Source organism: Mesoplodon mirus (assembly GCF_964341445.2).
Source record: "Mesoplodon mirus genome assembly, chromosome: 4".
NCBI classification, from domain to species: Eukaryota; Metazoa; Chordata; class Mammalia; order Artiodactyla; family Ziphiidae; genus Mesoplodon; species Mesoplodon mirus.
Genome location: NC_138979.1, coordinates 86,558,772 through 86,584,253, shown reverse-complemented (window position 1 = coordinate 86,584,253; position 25,482 = coordinate 86,558,772). Strand labels below are relative to the sequence as shown.

The window sequence follows — 25,482 nt, the reverse complement described above, 5'->3', positions numbered from 1 at the left end:
GCTCCCTGAGAACCCAGAAAACTACTAATCTTTCTAAAAATTGAAATATATTTGACACTTAACATTGTGTACATGTAACACATTTACGTTATAGATTTACATTCTAGATTTGCTACATCTATATTGCTGTATTTCTATTAGAGCAATAATTTGCACCTCTGTCACATCACATAATTATCATTTCTTTTTAGTGGTTGGAATAATTAAGATCTAGTCTCTTAGTGAGTTTGATGACTACAATACAAATTGTTGTCTAGATCCCAGAAAAGGGTTGGTCTTATCCACCCCTCTCCGCATTTTCACACAGGGAAACTGAGGACCAGAGAGAGGGAGTGACCCACCCAGATCTCTGAGACTTAGAAGGTTTCTTGTCCAGCTAACACTGGTTCTTTCTTTTGTCTCAGCACAAATGTCTCTGTCAAGGGTATTGACAACCCCCCATCTCTGCCCAGGGTTAGGTTTCCAATTAAACCTTTTCACTATATTTATACTAACTATAAATATACTAACCATAATTAAGAAGTAACTATACTGTAATCAGTGAGTCCTATATTTTTGCATATGTGTTTGTGTGTATGCATTTTTGTGTACGTATGCACGTATTTTCCCTGCAGGGTCTACCTCCATGGGCACTGGGGTCCCTGTCATAGCCCGCACACCTCACATTGAGCTGTACCCAGAGAACCTCTAACACACTAATGTTAACTAAAGAAGGATCCCAGTTTCGTGACTTAAGCCTCATACATTTGTTTCCAATATGCCTTAATGAAGAGGCCAGCCCAATTCCTGTCCCCAGAAAGAATCAAACTGTGGTGTGATTATAGACCCAACGTCCTTTCTGCCATCATAACTTCTGGAGAAACAAGTCCTATATTTCTGTGATGATCCAGAAATCTGCTTCAAGTAATATTGCTAGATTTTTGCATTTGTCACACTGGATGGACTGCTGTGATCGACTTTGTATGAATGCAGACTAGCAAACTACATCCGTCACACGGTGGGATTGAAATGACAATGCACACGTGTACCATTTATCGACTGCTTAGCGTGTCAACCACTGTATATACCACTGCATGTACATGCCTAGTAAGGGGGTATCATCATCACCATTTCACAGGTGTAGGAACTGAGGCCTGGAGAGGTTGGGCTACAGAGCTTACCTGCTGTAGACCCTGGGACCTGAGCTCTGTGCACACCAAGGAGAGATGAACAAGGGTAGGTTTATTTAGCCCAAAGAAGATAAGATCAAAATATGAAAGGAAGCTAAATAAATACTTCCTAAGTATTAGAAGGATTTGTGTGTGTGTGTGTGTGTGTGTGTGTGTTGGGAGCATCTATCATTTAGTTTAGGAAAGAGCATCACACCGTCCATCCCATACAAGCATCTGAAGGGGACCCAGTGAGAAGTGCCAACACACCAACATGGCTGTGCAAAGGGCCAGAGCTTCTGCTGTGAGGCTGAGCATCAGGCAAGGCTGATGAATGACGGGGTGAGTGAGAGGAGAAAGGAACAGGGCCGGGAAGGATTACAGCTGCTAGTTCCCTTTCCCTGCTGGCTTTGTCAGGCCCCCGAGTTGGGGGTGGGTGCTGATCGTCCCTGGCCACAGACCGCAGCTCATGTACTTCCTTTTCCTGCCATGTGGTGGTGCTGTTCTTCTAGTTATCTTGGCCGCGCTAGTCCAATATTTATTTTCGGTGAGTAATTTGTTTATCAGGAGGTTATTTTAATCTAATTTTGGCCATATTTGCTATTCCACACTATCTGTGCTTCCCAGTGTTGGCAGCTTGCATATCTTGAAGGAAATTAGCTGAAGATGGTCCCGGAGGCATTCGCTCAGTCATTATTTAAGGGAGCTGGGAGGAGGCAGGGTGAGCGGAGCCCAAGCCCGGTGTTGGAAAAGTTGCTGGAGTTTGTTGCACTCCCAGTGAGGTTAGCGGGGTTGAGAGGGACTTACCGAGGGTAGGGAGCATCTCGCATCTCGCGCAGCTTTTTTGAGGGCTGCCTCTGGTAGAGAGCAGAGAATCCTGCAGTTACTTTTCCCCATCTCCCCTGATCCCTTGTGATAACCTGTTACCTTCTTCACATTTGCTGCCAAGGCCAAAGGCACGACTTAAGGAAGATGCCCATCTGCCTTCCCATGGTTCACAGGCATCCCACATCCCATTTGATAATATGTTTCATGAACTGTTCTCTGCGATCCCTCAAGGAAGAGGGCAGGAAGGTGGGGAGTGATAAGAGAATTATTGTTTATGAGAGTACCTTCAGGGAATAATGATCATAAGTATTAATTACAGAGCCCTGGCACTTGCCAGGCACGTTATATTCCCATTTTACATACAAGGAAGTTGTAGTTAGGATAGGTTAATCATTTTTTCCCCAAGATCCCATGAATGGTAAGTGGAGAGCTGAAATTCAAACTCCGTTGTGACTGTCTTCAAAGCAGAAAATCTTCCTATTTCAAGGATGAGTCTCACCTTCCACATGGAGTCAGGAAACCTGGACTTGGCTGATGGGCATGGGACCTGAAATTAGTTCTTTGTCATTGTACTTGACTTCAGTTTCGTTTTCCAAAAATGGGAGGGCTGTACAAGTTGAGTGGTTTGAGGGTGCTTTAGTAGAAGAAACTTTTTTTTTTTAAAGAAATCTTCTGAGGAGATGACACATCTAAAGCAGATAAAACGGGAGCAGAAGTGGGAGATCCCAGTGAATCACAGCCTGGCCTTTCCCTTTTCACCTCTTCTTTCCCTGGCTCGTGATTGATGCTGAGAAACTTCCATGGAAGTTCCTCAGGGCTCGAAAGAATCAAGTTTGAAAACCTCTGAAATAAATATTCTCATGGGACACTTTCAGAGCTCAGTAAATTGTCAGAGATTATAATTTAAAGACGGGCTGATGCATCCTTTAGGAGGTTTGGAACACGTGCTCGTTTTTACTGTGTGGTGGTCCTAAGGAAGAGGTAGTCAAGTTTGACTCAGAGAGAGAGGCAAAATTGTTATCTTCATCCTTGAGCCTTAGTCAAGTAACTTTTGAGTCTCTTGGGATTAAGACGCCGAATTAAACAATTAAACTGGACCTAATTAAATGAGAAGGGTCAGTTTTCGGTGGAAATTACAATGGTTGTTACTATAGGCAAGATGGTGAACTACCTTCCCGAGATGGCCAGGATGTTCCCAGGCACCCACATGGGGTCTAACAGAACTGTGGATGGTGGTGGTGTGTTTTCCTTGCCTGACATAAACTGTTATCTGCAAAAAACATTGTTGTAATAAGGTTGCAGCCAATCCTGGTTCTCACAACTAAGCAGGCTGCTGTGTTTCAACCAGGCTATCCTGTTTTCTGGCTCTAAAGACCTGGTTCTATCTCTAGGGCTTTCCCTCTGGCCTGATTATCTATCTGCCTGTAAGTTTGGGCCATGATGTTGCTTTGACAACAGTTTGAATGTGTTCAAGGAAGCTCAGGCTCCTGTGTGAATGTCGTATGTGTTTGCTAAAAGCTCAAACCTCTTACTCTCTAGAAGGTTGATCCACACACACTTACGTACTTTGTTTTCATTCTGGGGAATCAGGGGTTAACATCCAGGATTGCTGAGCTCTAAATGTCATGGATTTCAGAACTTGTGTCACCCTGGCATAATGAGTGACTGGCTATGGATTGACAAAGATAAGGTATCACAAAGATTGAAAGAGATAGACAAAAAGATAAACATCTCAGAGCTCTGAAAGTGCACAGTAGCTTCCTCATCCCATTCAGGATTGACTGTACAATTATTTGTTTATGTCAGGATGTAAGTCAGATGCTTCCAACAGACTTCTAATAATAGCAGTTTGCAGAGCACTTTTTCATATATTATCTCATTTAATGCTCGCCGTAGTCCTGCAAGACAGGTAAATATTTAACTCTTCTAGAGCAGCAGTTCTCAGCGTGAGTGATTTTGTCCCAAGGGAACATTTAACAAGGTCTGGAGACATTTTTCATTGCTACATCTGCAGGGGGTGTGGGCGCTCCTGGCATCATGTGGGTAGAGGGCAGGATGCTGCAAAATATCTTACAATGCACAGGGCAGCTGCCCCCGACCCTACGACCTAATATTCAGCCTCAGATGTCCATAGTTCCAGGCTGGGAAACTGTTCTATACAAAACATTGAGGTTCAGAGAGGTTGGCTGACTTGCCCAAGATTGCATGATGTGTACTTGGCACAGTGGGACTGAAATCCATTCTTTCATTTCACTACCAGAGGGCTTCAAATCTTTTATTTTTATTTTAAAGAAATAAATTGTAGGTATTAAACTTGAAATGAAAACCTTGGCAGAGCCATTGCATGTAAACAGCTGATGGTGGAGCTGCTCTGGTGGCAGCAGGGGTCAGAGACCCTGCTCAGCCTCTTCCTCAGCCCCTCCCCCTAATCCCAGGGACACCCAGGCTGCCTGGCAACTGCTACGCCCATACAAGGAGACCCAGAGAACATTAGGCCCCTGTTGGCATCCACAGATCTTCTGGATTTCCCTGAGCTGTTCCATTTTTCTGAGTAGAGGATGACAGCATCTGAGTGTGTGTTTTAGTGAGAAGTGTTGGGCAGTGGAGGGGAGGCATGCGGGTCAAGTAGGAGGCTGCTGCGAGCACATTCCAGGCGGTAGGGAAGGGGCACTTGGAGGACCACGGGGGATAGGAGTGGAGTTCAAACAAGGAAGCGCAAGGCTCACGCTTGCTTCGGGACTTTTCAGTGCTGTGCTGCCGTATGACATCAGGCCAAAGGACAGCGGGCCAGGAGCACAGAGGCTGAGCTCTTTACCTTGCTCTGCGCATGCTCAAGGCCTGGAAGCATAATGCAGTGTGAACCAATTTGCACGTGATGTTTGCACGTGCAGATTTGTTTTCCTGTAGTCCACACTGCTTGTCTGTACTCTGGCCAGAAGCAGGCAACGCCACTGACGGACAGGTGTCTCCCTCATCCATTGACAGAGAAAGGCAGGCGGGGAAGTGCTCTGTTTTTCTTCTTCCAGGTCTAAATCCTGGCTTTCTTCTTTAAGTGTTGCCTTCTGATGAGTAAACAGTGGAAATGGCAAAATGAAACTAGGAGGAAGGTTCTCTACAATAACCTAGAAGGGACTGGGGCTCGTCTTAGGGCTTAGCAGGTGCTTCTTTCCCTATGAAGAATCTAGACCCAAAAGAAAACTCTGGATGGATAGGAAAACTCCTGGGAAATTTTAGGTCCAGGCAAAGATGATCATTCCTAAGGGCTTTCTTGCAGAGATGTCAAAAACAAATAACAAAAAGGAGAGTGAGAAAATCTGACCGACATATCTGCCCCCCCACCTGATTTTGCACAACCCGCTGTGATGAATATCAAAGCGGTGGGGGTCCCGCATTCTGATCTCTGCCCTACTGCTCTCCCCTCACTTTCTTCACCTGGCTTTAGCTTCCAGACTTTTTGTTATTTGCACTCACCAAATTTGGGCTTTTCTACTTGCTTCGCTCTCCAGATTTCTAGAATTTTCTGTCCCCGGATCTCTGCAGCCTGATTCTTTCCTACATTCTGGTTTCAGTGCTAATGCCCCCTCCTCAAAGAGTTGCCCCAACCACCCAGTCTAAAGTAGCAGCCCCACCAGTCCCTCTAGAATCATTCTTTGATTTTCACTGTAGCACTCGTCATTGTCTGAAGTTACCTAATTTGTGTGTGTGTGTGTGTGTGTGCATCTATTTGGATCTGAGAGTCTCCCCAGCTCCCCCATGGGAATGCAAGCCCCTAAGAGTAGAGACTTTGTGCATCTCATTTCCTGCTCTAATATCCCCAGTGCCTACAATACTGCCTGGCACATACTAGCACGTAGTAGTTGTTAAGTGTGTTTGTTGCAAGAGTGAATGGTGGTTCCTGGAGTTTAGGGGGTATGAGCATGGTTTTAGCTGATAATTCACCGCATACCTAGACACAGCAAGATCTGGCTTTCAGGACAAATTGTCTCTGCTTATTCCCATATGCTGAGCAAACCTCTCAAGCAATCATTTCTTGCTGGAAACAAGCTCCTTTTAGGGAATTTTCAAACTAAATATTGAAAAATTAATCCTACTTCCTCAAATCTAGGATGTCATTGACTATAAGATGCTCCAATTTTTATGTGCCATGAAGAGCGAAAAAATGCTGCCAGTTGTCATTGAAACATTATCATTGTTAAGAAGCATCTTAATTCTGGAAATGCTAAAATGTGAAAAAATATATGCCTTAGAATTGATAAAGTACAAGGTGAGATTGATTCATCATATGGGATGCAGGGAAGTGGCAGGGGGTTCTGGTCTGGAGTATGTCCCTATTTGTTAGTGGTCCCTTCCCCTGTAGCACTGCAGCCTAATACCTTGGACATGGTACTCTCCAAGGACCAGAGGAAGAGCTGGGTGTGTGGAGGAAGAGGCAGATATGGCTTCTGAGGCTTTCTCAAGAGTGGAGAGACTTCTATGGCTTGGGAATGTATCTGTGGAAAGGTATTAGAAGCAGTTGGTGATTCAAAAAAACCCAACCAGCAGTAGGCGAGTCTAGGTTTAAAACAATGCTCTGAAGGATGATTTCTCAGCCTTCTTAGTCACTCTTTCTGAAGCTTAGGAAAAGCATCTTTCATTTTCAAAAGGCAGTCAATGGGAAAACAAGATTTGCTTGAGACCCAAATTTCCTTTAGAGCCAAGTTTACTGAAAAGTATCTATTTTACAAAGAGAAAAAAATACCTGCAAGCTAAGTCCATATCATTATTCTTATTTGAGCTAATGATAATGGAGTGTAATTTCCATTACTGCTGACATTAAGATTAGTTATGTTTCGGTACATACAGCGCGGCTTCTCCCTTGTGAGGAGCGTCGAAGCAGCTGCCGGGGAGGCTGAGAGCGACTCCGCCTCGGCAGCCCTGCAGCCACATACTGGGCCTGACTTCCTGGCTGGCCTCAGGGGTCCCTGCCGGGCGTCAGGAGGGGTCCTGAACATCTCCTCCAGGGAGCCGAGGCACCATCGGCTGTTAATTTGGCTCTTTATTTATTTATTTTTAAATTTATTTATTTATTTATTTATTTTTGGCTGCGTTGGGTCTTCGTTTCTATGCGAGGGCTTTCTCTAGTTGCGGCAAGTGGGGGCCACTCTTCATCGCGGTGCGCGGGCCTCTCACTATCGCGGCCTCTCTTGTTGCGGAGCACAGGCTCCAGACGCGCAGGCTCAGTAGTTGTGGCTCACAGGCTCCAGACGCACAGTCTCAGTAGTTGTGGCGTACGGGCTTAGTTGCTCTGCGGCATGTGGGATCTTCCCGGACCAGGGCTTGAGCCCGTGTCCCCTGCATTGGCAGGCGGATTCTCAATCACTGCGCCACCAGGGAAGCCCTTGGCTCTTTAAACCTCCTTGAGTCTCCTATTAAAAATCAACTTTCGCCACAATTTAGGGGCCTGGGAGGGAGCAGAGAAGACGGAGGAGGGCGACGGAGGGCGACTGGCCAGAGGGACGGTGCCAGGTTCCATTTGGCTGAAAGCCACGCCCCTCAAGCACCTCAGCTGTTCCGCAGACTTCATCTCCTTCAGCCTTTCGGAAACCCTCCTCAAGAAGCTGGTTCTCCTGGTAACCGTTAAAGGTCTTTATCTGAATGCAAAACAGTGTAATCTGTACAAACCGGCACTGGGGATAATGATGTGGGATGTCAGCTTTGGAGGCAGATGGGGGATTCCATTTGAATTCTCCACATGCCATTTATAAGCTCTCAGGACTTGAACAAGTTATTTAACTTCTCTCAGCTTCTGTGTCTTCATTTGTAAGAGGAGGCAAATAATGCTTATCTTCAAGCATTTCCATGAGATAAATGAGATGATCATGTAAAATGATTAGCCCAATGCTGAGCACATAGGAAACATTCAGTAAATAAATACTCAGTAATTGTAACTGGTGTTACAGTGGCAAAACAGGTAGCTTATTGTTCATGTAATATGATTTAGAAGTCTTGGTAAAAGCCTGCTTTGTCCAGAAACATCTTCTAAATTGACTCCCTGAAAAGAGCACTGTTGCAGAGGCCAGTGGATTGTTTGCTGTAGTTAAGGTCACCATTAACCTGGGTTGTAGTATTGTCCCCAAGGGGGGATTTCTAGGGTGGGATATTATACAGTGCGAGTGCTGTGGCTCCAGGTGGGTATTTGCATGTGGAGTCCTGATGAAGATCAGGCAGTGTTTGTGATATAATTGCTCAGCTGGGGGATCCAGTGAGGAGAGGGTTTGGAGGCAAGCCTTGGGGAGGGGTGTTTGATAAGCCCAGCTGAGTGGTCTTCTCTTTTGAGAAGGGGGCCACAGTCCTGAAAACGGCTCACTGAATTGTCAGTAGTTCATATGAATGAATTTTCTTGAAGTTCCTGAAACAGAAGGAAATAAATCTGTTTAATAAAACTATTTAATCTTCCTGGGCAAGAATTTCTTCGGATAGTAATGGCCTACTATGCTATGTGGCTGAAGATGATTTCTGTTCTTAAGAATGATGAGAGCCTCGAATCCTTGTATTTATTCTTACTCGTGTATGTGCTTATCAAAAGCAAGGGTGAGTTATTAAACACTTAACCATTATCAATCAAGAGGACCTTACAGCACTACCCAGTCTTCTAAAAAAGCTTTAGTGTAATGGGACCCAAGTCGGGTAAAGTTGGTCAGAGAGGGGAACTAAAAAGTTCTACATTATGGACATTGTCTGTAAGGGCTCCTGGGATAATGTGGGGGAATGGTCCTCGGTATGTATGTTTGGGGTGTCTAAGGACAGATAGGCAGCTGTGTAAGATGTGTGGGCATTTGGGGTGAGAAGTTGATTCCATTACAGGGGGATTGAAGGACTGTGGTTATAAATTTTACTTATTTTGAAACATTTCCTTGGGCTATTCTCACTAGTGAAGTGAATTTGAAGTTTGAATGTTATCCTTATGGGGAAGGGATTATCATGTATTGAGCACATACTTGATGCCAGCTGCTACACTATGCAATCATTCCTTTTAATGGACTTGTAAAGGTGATGCTTTAGTTATCTCTCTTTTATCTTGCTTTAATATTTGCAGATGATGGAAATGTAGTCCAGGATGGCTTAGTAACTTAAACAAGGTTACACAGCTGATAAATGATAGAGCCAAAATGCAGATCAACAACTATGTGATCCTAGTGCTCCTATTCTTGTGTGAGGCTGTCCAAAGGAATCTCTTCATGTCCTGAGCATTTGGCAGTTTGTTGTCCAAAATTACAGAGGGGGAGTTGGAATAGTAAATAGATGATGCTTATCATGTTGATGATGGCAAGTATAATAAGCGACAGGTATTGAGTGCTTATTACGTTCCAGGCATCAAGCTATCTACTTTATATATATTATCTCATTTAATTTCCTCAACAGTTCCACAAGGAAGGGACTGTTATCAGTTTTGTTTGTTTGTTTGTTTTTTAGATAAAGACTTAGTGACAAGAGCTGTGAAGTAACATGCTCAAGGTCACACAGCTAGAAAGCAGTGGAGGTCACAGCCATGTGCAAGGACTCCAGAAAGAAAGCTGACAGCTGAAGGCTTTGCCCAGCAAGGCAGTGAAGGGTACACGAGGATAGTAAAGATGAGTTTGGAGGTGTGCACTAATTTGTATGTCTCATTCCTAGAGCTGTGGTTGTGAAAGCATCCAGCTCATTCCTCTGCTGCAGGTTCCCACTATTCCTCCACTTTAAGCTATGTCTTTACTCTAAAAGGGGTGATGAAATTCTCAGATATGGGAAACAAAGAGCAGTCATGGAAATTTCCTCTGGTTTTGCCCAATAAAAGTGGCAGAGCGTTGGGTTGCTTGCAGGTATTATAATCTGGGTCACCAAGCACTTCTCCACCAACCTGTCATGGGGCTGGAAATTCCCCATGAGAAATCCAATCTTTGAGTCTTGAAGGTGTCTGGGCTTTCCTGTTAAAAAACAAACATTTTTATAGAGATGATCATGCTCTCAAATACCTTCAGGGGCAAGGTAGGTAATTCACTTTCGAAAGGGATGGGGTAAGGTGAATTGGTTGCTATGGCAACCCGGGGACTTCTTGCCCTGCCCACAGGCATTTACAACATGGCATGGCCTATAGACTACGGACTTCTTGTCAAAGGGTAACCTGTCTTTTTTCTACTTGATTGTCAAAGTTCATTGCAGAGGATGAGGAGAATAAAAACTACAGAAAAGTCTAAGTCCAGTCTAAAAAAACCCAAAGCAAATAGAATCATCAATCTTTTCCTCCCTCATAAGTACTATTGATATCTTGGTATATTCCCTTCCTTTTTTTATTCTTTCTTCCTGAATGTAAAAATCTGCTGCATCAGTGGGGTCTGCACTAAAGAAAACATTTGAACCTCTGTGAAGAAATACGTGGGGTTAAAATAAGGAGAGCGCGAGGTCACATTTTAGACTGAGAATTAGCTACAAATAAGACTTCAGGAGGATAAAATCTGGAAAGGTAGGTAGAAAGAGTAGAACTTAAGAGGATAAATTGGAGGTGAGGACAAGGATGCAGATTTGCCACCGGAAAACTGGCCAGATAAGAACTTCAGCAGGAGGCTGCCAGGGAGGGGCTGATGGAGACAAGGGGGCATGGAGAGTGCCTTTGGATGGGGAAGGGGGTGGAGGTGAGCTGTTAAATTAAAGGTCCTCAGAAGTCCTCTCTGTCCATTCCACCCCATCCTCCAACCAGTTTAACATAAACCAATCTGTTTCGGAAATTAAAAAAAAAAAATTAAGGAACAGGAACTCTTTTTCCAAGGAAATCTTAGGAAGAAGCCATTTCCATAAACAGACTAAAGTACAGCTGGTCTGGGGATCTTCTCTGGCCTCCAAACCCTGAGCCCACCCAAAGGAATGTATGAAACCCCACATCTTCTCCTTCCTATTTGGCCTCCCTGGGAGAAGCACTGTCCTCCCCTCAGATCTTCTCAAACTTCTGCAAGTTGCAGATCCCAGTGACCCTCATTTCATTCTTCAGCTCCCCTCTACATTTGTTCAGCTTGATGGATCTCTTGTCGGGTTTCAGGTGCATATTGACTTTTTGCAAAACTCCCAAGCCGTTCAGGGAGAAAGATTGACTGATTTAGGGTAGGGGTTGGGGGAGGAGGTGTAGCTATTTTCGATGTTAGTAAACATGACAGGTTGTTGAAGATTAACAGGAAATCGTGAATAAAATCATTGGGATCTGATAAGGGATTTTTCTCTCAGACAATTAAAGACTTTTTTCTCATTATCTCCCTCCCCCTCCCCCAGAAGTGGGAGATGAACGTCATGAGGATAACACATTATTAGTCTCATACCCTTAACATAGATAAAAGACAAAAGTTCTTAACCTCCCACTGCCCACGCGGCCTCCATGCACTTTTTTTGCCATTCTGTTCTGTCTTCTTTTCAGCAGGTGATAGTTTCCTTTAATACTTCCTACCTAATCCTCAATTTTCTTTTAAACATCAGATATTGGATAGGCTGGAACCTCATTTAGGCAGTAAAGAAGTCCAGTGCTTTGTGGCTGGGACCAGCCGAGGAGATAAATATTTTTGATACAAAAGAATAATTCATTAAAGGAGGTAATGAAGGTGATTTAAACCTTCCACAAACACATCATGGAGTGAATAAAGCTCATGGCTCTCAATTTAGGGTCATGGCTGAATGAAATGTTGTCAAAAGTGAAAAAAAAAATAAAACTAACTGCACAAATGGGTCAGAAATCTCAGTGGGGCTCAGTCAAGCCTGACAATTTAGAATTTGACAAACAAGTAGAAGAAAAGGAGAATTCCATTAATATTATGAGAAAACCCTTCTGGAATAAAGCACTGAATTTTCATGTTATCGTTTGACTCATGTGCACTTATATGGTCTTAGGAAAAAATCTGACTTGGAGCTGAAATTTTACTTATCCAGTTACAGTTCAGGGGATCTCTCTCTCACATGCTCAGCCAGAAACATAGATTGTCTCATAAACCAGCATGAACAGTATGGATAATGGAGAAATGCAGTCGTGAGAGGGCAGAGCTGCAAGATGTGGGCGTTTGTTCCTGAGAGTCAGCCCGTTAGAGTTCTTCGGGGTACCTAGTCCACAGGGGTAGAGAGGACCAGGATCCAGAGAGTATCTATCTCCCCATCTACTGGGTAGACCTGAACTGGTCTGTCCGCCAACCCTGTAGGTGGAGGAGCTTAACATGAAAAGTGGTGTATGTGGACTGTTGAGAGAGGTATCTTGGACCATTCTTCCCCCTTTCTTTCTTCATAATGGAAAAAGGAAGAAATGATTCACCCATCAGAGGGGTCTCATGGGAGGTCTCACGCAGGGTCATTCAACTAACAAAGGGTAGTCATGGTGTGAAAGAGGGGAAGAGAACTGTAAGAGCATGCTATTACAGCTCCCTGTCAGATGTAAGGAAGCCCTGTCCTCACATCCCTGCTGGGTGGACTTCCAACCTCTTTCTGGATATTTTTGGTGCCACGTTGCTCATTACCACATAGAGACCAGCTCCCTATTGGGTAGCCTTGAGCCTGAGGAGTTCCTTTCCTGGACGGAGCCAACCCCTTGCTGATCTGGCTTCTGTTCTCTTTACGGAAAACACCCAACGCATCTGTTACACATGTCAGCCTTCCTGACATTATGTCTGTCACTCAGGGTCCTCTCCTTTTCAACCTAAGCCTTATAGTTTGCTCAACCCAAATGACAATATCCCAAGTCTACTGAGGCTTAGGAAAGAGGAATGGAAATCCTGTGGATTCCCCCCACCTCCTTTCTTCTCTCTCCCCACACACTATTATCCTTTTTCTGAACTATTTGAGAATGTTATAGACTTTCACAATGGTGAATTTCATAAAAACAAGAATATTCACTTATGTAAACATATAATAGTTTATCAAAATCTGACAATAAACATTTATACAATACTATGGGTTAATCTAAACACTATTCATATTTTACCAATTGCATCACTAATGCCATATGTAGCAAAAGAAAAAAATTGTTTTCTGGTCCAGGATCTAAATTATAATTATATATCATACTGACATGCCATGTCTTTTTAGTCTCTGTTAGCTCAATTCCTGTTTTTTTTTTTGTTTTTTGTTTTTTGTTTTTGCTTTTCATGACCTTGACATTTTTGAAAATTATAGATTGGATATTTTGTATCATGTCCCTCATTTTGGGGTTGCTGATTTTCCTCATAGTAACATTTAGGTTATGCATTTTGGGGCAGGAATATCATAGAAGCGATGCTGAAGGGATGCTAAAGCGATGCTAAAGTGGCGCTTAAGTGATGCTAAAGTGATGGTGTGTCTTTCTCAGGGCATCTTATCTGCTGATGTTGACTTTGGTCACTTGATGAAGGTGATATCTGCCAGTTTTCTCCAATGGAAAGTTATTTTCATTCCCTTTATGATGAATTAGTATCTTGTGGGAGGTACACTGGGACATCCTCAGGCAGGTATGGCCAGCCTGTGATTGACATTGTCTTTTCCCATTGGTTTCAGAGTCTAACAGCCGCAGGGCAGTGAACAGAGGCTATGTCACCATCTTGTTCAGGCTGCATCAGGACTGGCACAGCCATGACACGACCAATTCCTACGTGCTGATCCGCAGGGCGCTTCTGCTTTGCCTCAGGCACATTGCCAACCTCCGGTCTGGCAGGGAGGCCTTCCTGGCAGTTCAGGGCATGGAGATCCTTTTCAGCACCACACAGGTAATCAGCATGGGGATTATCTTTGCAGTTGGATGACATCTGGATGATTCCTGAAGGCCGTCATTTAGGACTCACCTTCACTAAAGTTGGGAAACCTCAATACGTTTCTTGCTTCCTGCCCTGGGCAGATGTTTTGGACTCAAATCCTCATTCCTTCACTCACTCATGTACTGATTGACTCATTTATTCAATACATACTGGTTGGGTACACACTGGGTAGTGCAGTGATTAAGAGTGTTGATTTTCAAGCTAGAGAACCTGGCTTCAGATCCCAGCCCTAGCACCTATAGCTGTGCAACTTTAGAGAAGTCACCCACCTTCTCTGGGACTCAAGTTTCTTCTTCTTAAAAAAAATAGAAATGATAAAATCTAGGTTTTTGCATGGCCTGAATAAGTTAACATAGACATGTCTATGTTAGCAGGGTTCTTGCCATGACTTAACTGCTTTATGAGTGTGAGTGGTTATTGGAATAATGATTAGTTTTGGGGACCTAGTGGTGAATATGATAGACGAGACCCCTGATCTTTTGGGGCAAGCATTCCACCAGAGAGTTGGACACTAAGGAAGCAAAGAATTCAATCTGGAAGATAATTTCATATTGCTCTATGAAATCAACAGAGGAAGGGCACAGGTCTACAGTGACTTTTATATATGCAGGGAGACTTGACCTTCTCTTAGAGAGGTCAAGTCTTCTCTGAGCAGGTGACACCTAAGCTGAGACCTGAATTATTGAAGGAGTCTGTCATGCCAACTTTACGAGGAAGAGCATCCCAGGCACAAGGAGTAGCACCTATAAGGGCTGTCACTTACCTGCACCCCAGTGGAATAAGTGTCTAGGGTTTCCTGGATTTCAACCAAATAATAAATTCCTTAATTTCACTTGCTTAGGGCTAATTTAAACACCATCATGCGAGGCTACCTATACGTTCTCCATGGATGATGTGAGTATCTCCCAAATACCCATCATGTGCTCACCAAACCTCTCCTGGGGCCGAGGCAGCCGTGTTTCACACACATCATGTTCCTTGCTGTCTTCGTATTAGTCAGTCTCTGCACTACTTTCATTGGTCTCGTTGCTTCTCTCTGGACACTCTCCAATTTCTCTGTACCTGAGTACATCTGAGGTAATGAAGCGGTCAACGAGAGTGCCGTTTTCCAACCACGGCATCTGTAGACTAACCATTTTTTTAAAAAAGCTTTTTCCCCTCCTCTAAACAATAACATAATACTGCACTGCAAACCAATATCTAATTTTCTGTCTGCTGTCGCCTCTGGGTTTCTCTCCATCATTACAGCTTTCAGAGCTTCTCGGTCATGAAATAGCTACATTTTCCATTCTATTCCTCTGGACGAGGAAGTGCTTTGAATTTTTTCAAGCTTCACCATCCTTTGTAAGCCTGTGTCCCCCAAATCTTGAATCTCTCCCAGCCTTTGTGAAACTCCCCCCGTATTGCTGATGCCTAGAATCCCCCAACTCTGGCTCGTGTGCTTTAGCCAGCTCCTCTGCCCCCTGCCCTCTGCATTATTGACTGTTTTTCTGATCTGCGTTAAAAAAAAAAAAAAACAATTAAAAGAGTAATACAGGGAAAAGATGGTGATCCCAGAGGTACAGGTCTATGACAAGAAGAGAGTGGAGAAAATACCAAGTGAAGCACAGGCATGAAAGGGGCTGTGAGCCCAGAAGCAGGCTTTTAGAAGCAGTTCCTCAGCAGGACAATAAAGACCTCAACTGCTCAATTAAGCAAATTTACAATGAGCTCCCAGCCTCCAATTACTGTTGGGAATGGAAGCAGGATGTGAGCAGAGGCAGAATCTGCACTTGGTGGCCAGGTTTCTCCTGCCTGAAAAGCTTCCCAGCACCTGGGCTGAGTGCTCTGAGCACAGATGCCCTTGCAGCTGTGCTGGAGTTAGAGCTGCCCATCCATTCTCTCCCCTCTCCTGCCAGAGAAGATGCGTAAGTCACAGGATGGCCAAATGGGGAACCTTGGATCTAGTGATGTCATTTCAGTAGCTCCTGCAAATTATGCTGCTTCTACTGCTGCTGCTGCTGCTGCTGCTGCAACTGATGGAGATGACAGTGAAAATGAAGGAGAAGAGGAGGAGGAAGAAGAAAATAAAGGAGGAGGAGGAAGAGGACGAGGGAATGAGATTTGTCTTGAATGCTTACTATGGCTGAGGGCTGGCATAGCAGTTCATGCAGACTTTCTGATTTCACCATTTCAAAGGATTTGAAACTGACGGTCTTCCTCAACAGTCCGTATTTCTGTCCACTGGACCAGAGGTTCTCTAAGTTAACTGTGATCAAAGCCACCTACATGGCTGCAAGGGCCCCATCCTCAGAGTTTCTGATTCAGTAGGTCTGGGATGACCCTGAGAAGTTGTGTTTCTAACAAATTCCTAAGTGATGTTGATACTGCTGGTCTGGGTCACACTTTGAAAACCACTGTCCTTTACTGTTTTTATCGGTGCTTGTGGTGTAATTGCAAGCCTACTGGGCATGAGAGTGACGGAGAAAGAACTGTTTTTGAGTCCTTCCCACAGACTTCGCCCATCATATTGTTCTTTGCCTTCCTGCTGAGGCCACTGCTTGCCATGATTCTCTCTCAGTAACCCCACCTCTTTGTTTCCTGGGTCCCACAGCCTTGCACAGATCCTCTGAGCATCCTTTAAACGTTCAGAGGATCAGATTGTCTATAATGCATAATAATCCCACACCAAGTAAAACATTACACTGTTACCATTATCAGCAATAGTACCAATGGCAATCATAGACCTGGCTTCCAAAATGCTGGCAGTTTTGACTGAGTTGCCTGGCTTGGACTTGGCTCACTACCTCCTAAGCTTGAAGCTTAGAGCATTATCTCTGATCAGTCATCTACCTTACCATTCTTCATCCTCCATGCTCAGTTCTCTCTTTTCCCAATACTCATACTTTTCAGTAAGCACTTAAAACTATTTGACCAGTCCCAGCGATAAAATAGCCTCAAGGAATTTATTTTCCTTGGAGAGTGTTTCCTGCTGTTGGTTCAGGAGACCTGACTGGTATTATTTGAGTACATGGAAGGGGAAATAACATTCTTTTTTGCGGGGAGGAGGGGGCTAAGTAACATATTTATTTTCCTCTTTTAATAATAACATTTATTTATTTATTTTTAACATCTTTATTGGACTATAATTGCTTTACGATGGTGTTAGTTTCTGCTTTATAACAAAGTGAATACATATACATCTATGCCCATATCTCTTCCCTCTTGCGTCTCCCTCCCTCCCACCCTCCCTATCCCACCCCTCTAGGTGGTCACAAAACACCGAGCTGATCTCCCTGTGCTATTTGGCTTCTTCCCACTAGCTATCGGTTTTACATTTGGTAGTGTATGTATGTACATGACACTCTTACTTTGTCCCAGCTTACCCTTCCCCCTCCCCATATCCTCAAGTCCATTCTCTAGTAGGTCTGCATCTTTATTCCCGTCCTGCCCCTAGGTTCTTCATGACCGTTTTTTTTGTTTGTTTTTTTTTTTTAGATTCCATATATATGTGTTAGCATACGGTATTTGTTTTTCTCTTTCTCACTTCGCTCTGTATGACAGATTCTAGGGGCATCCACCTCACTACAAATAACTCAATTTCGTTTCTTTTTATGGCTGATTAATATTCCATTGTATATATGAGCCACATCTTCTTTAGACATTCATCGGTCGGTGGACACTCAGGTTGCTTCCATGTCCTGGCTATTGTAAATAAAGCTGCAATGAACATTGTGATACATGATTCTCTTTGAATTATGGTTTTATCAGGGTATATGCCCAGAAGTGGGATTGCTGGGTCGTATGGTAGTTCTATTTTTAGTTTTTTGTGGATTTTTTTTTTTTTTTTTTTTTTTTTTTTTTTTTTTGCGGTACGCAGACCCGTCACCCCTGCGTCCTCTCCCGCTGCAGAGCACGGGCTCCGGACACGCAGGCTCAGCAGCCATGGCCCACGGGCCCAGCCTCTCCGCGGCATGCGGAATCCTCCCGGACTGGGGCACAAACCCGTGTCCCCTGCATCGGCAGGCGGACTCTCAACCACTGCGCCACCAGGGAAGCCCTGTTTGTATTTTTTTTGATGATGGCCGTTCTGACAGGAGTGAGGTGATATCTCATTGTAGTTTTGAGTTGCATTTCTCTAATGATTAATGACATTGAGCATTCTTTCATGTGTTTGTTGGCAATCTGTATATCTTCTTTGGAGAAACGTCTACTTAAGTCTCCTGCCCAATTTTGGATGGGTTGCTTGTTTTTTTGATATTGAGCTTCATGAGCTGCTTGTCAATTTTGGAGATTGATCATTTGTCAGTTGCTTCATTTGCAAATATTTTCTCCCATTCTGAGGGCTGTCTTTTCATCTTGCTTATGGTTTCCTTTGGTGTGCAAAAGCTTTTAAGTTTCATTAGGTCCCATTTGTTTATTTTTGTTTTTATTTCCATTTCTCTAGGAGCTGGGTCAAAAAGGATCTTGCTGTGATTTATGTCATAGAGTGTTCTGCCTATGTTTTCCTCTAAGAGTTTTACAGTGTCTGGCCTTACATTGAGGTCTTTAATCCATTTTGAGTCTATTTTTGTGTATGGTGTTAGGGGGTGTTCTAATTTCATTCTTTCACACATAGATGTCCTGTGTTCCTAGCATTACTTATTGCAGAGGCTGTGTTTTCTCCATTGTATATTCTGGCCTCCTTTATCAAAAATAAGGTGACCGTATGTGCATGGGTTTATCTCTTAGCTTTCATCCTGTTCCATTGATTTATATTTCTGTTTTTCTGCCAGTACCATACTATCTTGATACCTGTAGCTTTGTAGTATAGTGTGAAGTCAGGGAGCCTGATTCTTCCAGATCCGTTTTTCTTTCCCAAGATTACTTTGGCTATTTGGGTTTTTTTGTGTTTCCATACAAATTGTGAAATTTTTTATTCTAGTTCTGTGAAAACTGCCAGTGGTAGTTTGATAGAGATTGCACTGAATCTGTAGATTGCTTTGGATAGTATAGTCATTTTCACAATGTTGATTCTTCCAGTCCAAGAATATGGTATATCTCTCCATCTGTTTGTATCATCCTTAATTTCTTTCATCAGTGTCATAGCTTTCTGCATACAGGTCTTTTGTCTCCTTAGGTAGGTTTATTCCTAGGTGTTTTATTCTTTTTGTTGCAATGGTAAATGGGAGTGTTTTCTTCATTTCTCTTTCAGATTTTTCATCATTAGTGTATAGGAATGCCAGAGATTTCTGTGCATTAATTTTGTATCTTGCTACTTTACCACATTCATTGATTAGCTCTAGTAGTTCTCTGGTAGCATCTTTAGGACTCTCTATGTAGAGTATCATGTCATCTGCAAACAGTGACAGCTTTACTTCTTCTTTTCTGATTTGGATTCCTTTTCTTTGCTTTTCTTCTCTGATTGCTGTGGCTAACACTTCCAAAACTATGCTGAATAAGAGTGGTGAGAGTGGGCACCTTGTCTTGTTTCTGATCTTAGAGGAAATGGTTTCAGTTTTTCACCATTGAGGATGATATTGGCTGTGGGTTTGTCATATATGGCCTTTATTATGTTGAGGTAAGTTCCCTCTATGCCTACTTTCTGGAAGGTTTTTATCATAAATGGATGTTGAATTTTGTCAAAAGCTTTTTCTGCCTGTATAGAGGTGATCATGTGGTTTTTATTCTTCAATTTATTAATATGGTGTATCACATTGATTTATTTGTGTATATTGAAGAATCCTTGCATTAGTGGGATAAACCCCACTTGATCATGGTGTATGATCCTTTTAATGTGCTGTTGGATTCTGTTTGCTAGTATTTTGTTGAGGATTTTTGCATCTGTGTTCATCAGTGATATTGGCCTGTAGTTTTATTTCTTTGTGATATCTTTGTCTGGTTTTGGTATCAGGGTGATGGTAGCCTCGTAGAATGTGTTTGGGAGTGTTGCTCCCTCTGCTATATTTTGGAAGAGCTTGAGAAGCATAAGTGTTAACTCTTCTCTAAATGTTTGATAAAATTTGCCTGTGAAGCCATCTGGTCCTGGGCTTTTGTTTGTGGAAGATTTTTAATCACAGTTTCAATTTCAGTGCTTGTCATTGGTCTGTTTATATTTTCTATTTCTTCCTGGTTCAGTCTTGGAAGTTTGTGCATTTCTAAGAATTGGTCCATTTCTTCCAGGTTGTCCATTTTATCGGCATATAGTTGCTTGTAGTAATCTCTCATGATCCTTTGTATTTCTGCAGTGTCAGTTGTTACTTCTCCTTTTTCATTTCTAATTTTATTGATTTGAGTCTTCTACCTTTTTTTCTTGATGAGTCTGGCTAATGGTTTATCAATTTTGTTTACCTTCTCAAAGAACCAGCTTTTAGTTTTATTGACCTTTGCTATTGTTTCCTTCATTTCTTTTTCTGATCTGATCTTTTTGATTTCTTTCCTTCTGCTAACTCTGGGGTTTTTTTGTTCTTCTTTCTCTAATTGCTTTAGGTGTTAGGTTAGGTGGTTTATTTGAGACGTTTCTTGTTTCTTAAGGTAGGATTGTATTGCTCTAAACTTCCCTCTTAGAACTGCTTTTGCTTCATCCCATGGTTTTGGGGTTGTCGTGTTTTCATTGTCCTTTGTTTCTAGGTTTTTTTTGATTTCCTCTTTGATTGTTTCAGTGATCTCTTGGTTATTAAGTAGTGTATTGTTTAGCATCCATGTGTTTGTACTTTGTACAGATTTTTTCCTGTAATTGATATCTACTCTCATACTGTTGTGGTCAGAAAAGGTACTTGATACGATTTTAATTTCCTTAAATTTACCAAGACTTGATTTGTGACCCAAGATATGATCTATCCTGGAGAATGTTCCATGAGCACTTGAGAAGAAAGTGTATTCTGTTGTTTTGGGATGGAATGTCCTATAAATATCAATTACATCCGTCTTTTTTTATGTATCATTTAAAGCCTGTGTTTCCTTATTTATTTTCATTTTGGATGATCTGTCCATTGGTGATAGTGGGGTGCTAACGTCCCCTACTGTGATTGTGTTACTGTCCATTTCCCCTTTTATGGCTGTTAGTATTTGCCTTATGTATTGAGGTGCTCCTATGTTGGGTGCAGAAATATTTACAATTTTTATGTCTTCTTTTTGGATTGATCCCTTGATCATTATGTAGTGTCCTTCTTTGTCTCTTGTAATAGTCTTTGTTTTAAAGTCTGTTTAGTCTTATATGAGAATTGCTACTCCAGCTTTCTTTTGATTTTCTTTTACATGGAATATCTTTTTCCATCCCCTCACTTTCCGTCTGTATGTGACCCTAGGTCTGAAGTGGGTCTCTTGTAGGCAGCATATATATGGGTCTTGTTTTTGTATCCATTCAGCCATTCTATGTCTTTTGGTTGAGCATTTAATCCGTTTACATTTTAGGTAGTTATCTATATGTATGTTCCTATTACCATTTTCTTGGCGTTGTTTTTGTAGGTCTTTTCCTTTTCTTGTGTTTCTTGCTCGAGAAGTTTCTTTAGCATTTGCTGTAATGCTGGTTTGGTGCTGCTGAATTCTCTTAGCTTTTGCTTGTCTGTAAAGGTTTTAATTTCTCCTTTGAATCTGAATGACATCCTTGCCAGGTAGTGTAATCACGGTTGTAGGTTTTTCCCTTTCATCGCTTTAATTATGTTGTGCCACTCCCTTCTGGCTTGCAGAGTTTCTGATGAAAGATCAGCTGTTAACCTTATGAGGATTCCCTTGTATGTTATTTGTTGTTTTTCCCTTGCTGCTTTTAATATTTTTTCCTTGTATTTAATTTTTGAAGGTTTGATTAATATGTGTCTTGGCATGTTTCTCCTTGGATTTAACCTGTATGGGACTCTCTGTGCTTCCTGGACTTGATTAATTATTTCCTTTCCCATATTAGGGAAGTTTTCAACTATAATCTGTTCAAATATTTTCACAGTCTAGTCTCTTTATTTTCTCTTCTTCTTCTGGGACCCATATAATTCGAATGTTGGTGACTTTAATGTTGTCCCAGAGGTCTCTAAGACTGTCGTCAATTCTTTTCATTCTTTTTTCTTTATTCTTCTCTGCAGTAGTTATTTCCACTCTTTTATCTTCCAGGTCACTTATCCATACTTCTGCCTCAGTTATTCTGCTGTTGATCCCTTCTAGAGAATGTTTAGTTTCATTTATTGTGTTGTTCATGATTGTTTGTTTGCTCTTTAGTTCTTCTAGTTCCTTTTTAAACGTTTCTTATATTTTCTCCATTCTATTGCCACGATGTTGGATTATCTTTACTATCCTTATTCTGAAATCCTTTTCAGGTAGGCTGCCTATTTCCTCTTCATTTGTTAGGTCTGGTGGGTTTTTATCTTGCTCCTTCATCTGCTGTGTGTTTGTCTTCTTATTTTGCTTAACTTACTATGTTTCGGGTTTCCTTTTCACAGGCTGCAGGTTCGTAGTTCCCGTTGTTTTTGGTGTCTGCCCCCAGTGGCTAAGGTTGGTTCAGTCGGTTGTGTAGGCTTCCTGGTGGAGGGGACTAGTGCCTGTGTTCTGGTGGATGAGGCTGTATCTTGCTTTTCTGGTGGGCAGGTCTGCGTCCGGCAGTGTGTTTTGGTGTGTCTGTGACCTTATTATGATTTTAGGCTGCCTCTCTGCTAATGTGTGGGGTTGTGGTCCTGTCTTCCTTGTTGTTTGGCATAGGGTGTACAGCACTGTTGCTTGCTGGTCATTGAGTGGAGCTGGGTCTTGGTGTTGAGATGGAGATCTCTTGGAGATCTTCGCCGTTTGATATTATGTGGAGCTGGGAGGTCTTTGGTGGACCAATGTCCTGAACTCGGCTCTCCCACCTCAGAGGCACAGGCCTGATGCCCGGCCAGAACACCAAGACCCTGTCATCCACACGACTCAGAATAAAAGGGAGAAAAAGAGAAAGAAAGAAGGAAAGAAAGAATAAAATAAAATAAAGTAAAAGAAAGTTATTAAAATAAAAAATAAGAAATATTAAAAATAAGAAAAAAAATGTAAAGTAATAAAACAGAAAGAAGAGAGCAACCAAACCAAAAACAAATCCACCAATGATAAGAAGCACTAAAAAGTATAGCAAAACACACAAACACACACACACACACACACACACACCAAAAAATGGACAGACAGAACCCTAGGACAAATGGTAAAAAGCAAAGCTATACTGACAAATTCACAAACAGAAGCATACACATACACACTCAGGAAAACAGAAAAAGAAATATATATATATATATATATATATATATATATATATATATATATATATATATATATATATATATCATTGCTTCCAAAGTCTACTGCCTCAATTTGGGATGATTTGTTCTCTATTCAGGTATTCCAGAGATGCAGGGTTCATCAAGTTGATTGTGGATATTTAATCTGCTGATGCTGAGGCTGCTGGGAGAGATTTCCCTTTCTCTTCTTTTTCGCACAGCTCCCAGGCTTCAGCTTTGGATTTGTCCCCGCCTCTGTGTGTAGGTCGCCTGAGGGCATATTTTCTTCGCTCAGACAGGACAGGGTTAAAGGAGCAGCTGATTTGGGGGCTCTGGCTCACTCCGGCCAGGGTGGGAGGGAAGGGTACGGAGTGAGGGGCGAGCCTGCGACAGCAGAGGCTGGCATGACGTTGCACCAGCCTGAGGCACGCTGTGCGTTCTCTCGGGGAAGTTGTCCCTGGATCACGGGACACTGGCAGTGGCGGGCTGCACAGGCTCCCGGGAGGGGAGGTGTGGAGAGTGACCTGTGCTCGCACACAGGCTTCTTGGTGGTGGCAGCAGCAGCCTTAGCATCTCAAGTCCGTCTCTGGTGTCTGTGCTGTTAGCCGTGGCTCGCACCCGTCTATGGAGCTCCTTTAAGCAGCGCTCTTAATCCCCCCTCCTTGCGCACCAGGAAACAAAGAGGCAAGAAAAAGTCTCTTGCGTCTTTGGCAGCTCCAGACATTTTCCCTGATTCCCTCCCAGCTAGCTGTGGCACACTAGGCCCCTTCAGGCTGTTCATGCAACGAACCCCAGTCCTCTCCCTGGGATCTGACCTCCGAAGCCGGAGCTTCAGCTCACAGCCCCCGTCCACCCCAGCAGAGGAGCAGACAAGCCTCTCAGGCTGGTGAGTGCTGGTTGGCACTGATCCTCTGTGCGGGAATCTCTCCGCTTTGCCCTCCGCACCCCTATTGCTGCGCTCTCCTCCGTGGCTCCGAAGCTTCCCCCCTCCGCCACCCGCAGTCTCTGCCCACGCAGGGGCTTCCTAGTGTGTGGAAACCTTTCCTCCTTCACAGCTCCCTCCCACTGGTGCAGGTCCCGTCCCTATTCTTCTGTTTTCTTTATTCTTTTGCCCTACCCAGGTACGTGGGGAGTTTCTTGCCTTTTGGGAGGTCTGAGTTCTTCTGCCAGCATTCAGTAGGTGTTCTGTGTGAGCTGTTCCACGTGTAGATGTATTTTTGATGTATTTGTGGGGAGGAAGGTGATCTCCGCGTCTTACTCTTCCACCATCTTGAAGCTCCTCCTCGGAAATAGCATTGTTGATTTTATTAAGAAATTTCTGTTTTGAAAGTTGGCTTACATTTTTTTTTACTTTGGAGTCATTTGGGTAGCGTGAATCCATGGCTTAAATTTTATGAAATGTTTTTCCTCCATGTTCTTTCCTGTGGAGCAGCCCATAATGTGGGCCTGGAGGTACCATGCATGGCATAATTGTAGACAGTCACTGCCCTGTGGTATGTTCTAAGCATCCTGCATATCTCCTACTATGACTTCTTGGCCTTAGAGCTTAATGGAGACCCCTTAAGAATACCAAACTGGAGGCTTACATTAGTCAACTTTCTGTATCAAGTCAGTAGACAAAACATTTACTAAGGGACTGCAGAAAATGGCCATATTTTTGCCAAAGACATACTGACTACTCCCAACTCTCTGTCTCTCAATTTAGTAAACTTGTTCTTACATTTTTCACAGTGTCTGAAAAGAAGGGTCTTGTCATGTTCCATCAGTATCAAAATGTTACATCTGCAAACCCAATTTTTCTTTGCTTTGTGTAGATACCAAGAGAGATCACTACTGTGGGCTTTGAGAAGAAGCATGTTATTTGATTTCAGTACTTGGGATTCTCTTAGTCTTCCTTCTGATTTCATATTTTATCTTTTTCCTTGATATTTTTCTCTTCAGATCATAGCGAAAAGAGAAAAGTAAGACTTCTATCAATTCAGCTACTCATTCTCTAATTTAGGCAATAATTCACAACAACACATGGATGGTTGAAGGAAGATGCCATTACCTCCTCTTCCCTCAGCTATTCTGGACCATGTTTTACCTTAGGTGCAGCATCCCTTGAAAGTCTCTGAAGTCTATTTTCAGACTACATTCATTCCAGTAATATATTAGCTGTAAAAGAGAAATAAAAATGCAGATTACACACTGGACCAAAGCAGATCCTGTGTTAGACAAAATTCTACATTAGAATGTTCAGATTAGAAGTTCTACATTAAGGCTATTACTGTCCATTTAGGCTGCGTGTAATCCATTACTTAAAATAACATTATAGCAAAGGGACTCCACACAAGATGTCAGTGTCTGATATGATCTTCTCTTTGTTCAGAACTGCCTGGATGACAAAAGTCTGGAGTCTCTCATCTCCCTTGTGCTTCAGATCCTGAGGCAATGCTACCCTAAGAGTCCACTTCCCTTGGTCACAGCCAGCAGTGCTTATTCCTTCCCAGTCCCTGGGAGCACCACCTCTGAACCTCCACGTGTTCTAACTGAAGATAAAGTATGTGGGTA

General features: G+C 42.8%; 1 long non-coding RNA gene across 1 annotated transcript; it reads left to right on the top strand.

Annotated features, from left to right (window-relative positions):
• Positions 1-7,324: 7,324 nt before the first annotated feature.
• Positions 7,325-25,461, top strand: LOC309803333. The gene is made up of 3 exons (XR_014293930.1): positions 7,325-7,598; positions 13,488-13,696; positions 25,301-25,461. It is a non-coding gene; the product is annotated as an uncharacterized lncRNA (long non-coding RNA).
• The last annotated feature ends 21 nt before the right edge of the window (positions 25,462-25,482 follow it).